This window comes from Capsicum annuum, chromosome 10 (genome assembly GCF_002878395.1).
Source record: "Capsicum annuum cultivar UCD-10X-F1 chromosome 10, UCD10Xv1.1, whole genome shotgun sequence".
In the NCBI taxonomy this organism is placed as follows: Eukaryota; Viridiplantae; Streptophyta; class Magnoliopsida; order Solanales; family Solanaceae; genus Capsicum; species Capsicum annuum.
This window is the reverse complement of record NC_061120.1, coordinates 212,037,440-212,038,687: the sequence shown is the minus strand read 5'-3', so window position 1 is coordinate 212,038,687 and position 1,248 is coordinate 212,037,440.

Here is a 1,248-nt window from a genome sequence, read left to right as displayed (position 1 = left end):
ATACGTGAAATACAAGATGCACTGAAGCTAAACTTGTGGGTAATTTTAACTTATAAGCAACTCCACCAACCCTTCTCGTAATATGTTAAGGGCCTATGTAGTGAGGAATGAGCTTTTCTTTCTTCCTGAATCTCATGGCTCCCTTCATAGGGGATAACTTTAGAAATACCCAATCACCAACCTCAAATTCTAACTCCCTTTTTCTAACATCGACATAGGACTTCTAGCAACTTTGGGCTGCCTTAAGACAATTCTCTAATGACTTTTACATTCTCCATCGCCTGATGAACAAGGTAAGGCCCGAATAAATGGGTTTCACCTACCTCATACCAACCAATTGGTGAAATACACCTTTTTTTCATAAAGAGGCTCAATAGGAGTCATTTCGATGCTAGAGTAGAAACTATTGTTATAGGAGAATCCTATCAACGACAAGTGATCCACCCAACTACCCTTAAATTCAATCACGCTGCCCTCAACATATATTCTAAGGTCTGAATGGTATGATCCACTTACCCATATGTTTAAGGGTGGAAGACAGTGCTAAGGTTCACTTGGGTACCTAAACTCCTTTGGAAAGACTGCCAAAACTGAGATTGAGAACTGCGTACCTCTATCGGATAAAATGGATACTAGAGCCCCATGCAGTCAAACTATTTCTGAATGCAAAGCTTTGCATAATCATCTCTTAAATAATTTATCTGCACAGGCAGAAAGTGAGCGGACTTGGTCATCCTGTCACAATCACCCAAATAGAGTTGCATTGGTTTCGAGATCGCGAAAGTCTTGTAATAAAGTCTATGTTGATCATCTCCCATTTCCATAAAGTCAAGGCTAACTCTTGGGAAGTGCCACCTGGCCTCTAGTGCTCCACCTTAACTTATTGACAATTCAAATACTTAGCAACAAAGTTAGCAACATCTCTTTTCATGTTATTCTACTAATAAATCTCTTTAAGATAATGATAGATTTAAGTGGAACCAGGGTGAACAACATACCTGCAAGTATGAGATTCATCAAGAATCCTTTCTCGCAGCCTATCCACATTTGGCATATACAACCTACCTTGGTATCTCAAACTGCCATCTCTTTTAATCTCAAAGGACATCATTTTTTGCGGACCAACGTCCTCCTTGATCTGCATCAAAATAGGGTATCTGATCTTTTTCTCCTTAACCTATGCATGTAGGGATGATTTAGATACATCTTGCATGAACACCCCTCCATCCTTGGAATCTAGGAGTCGAA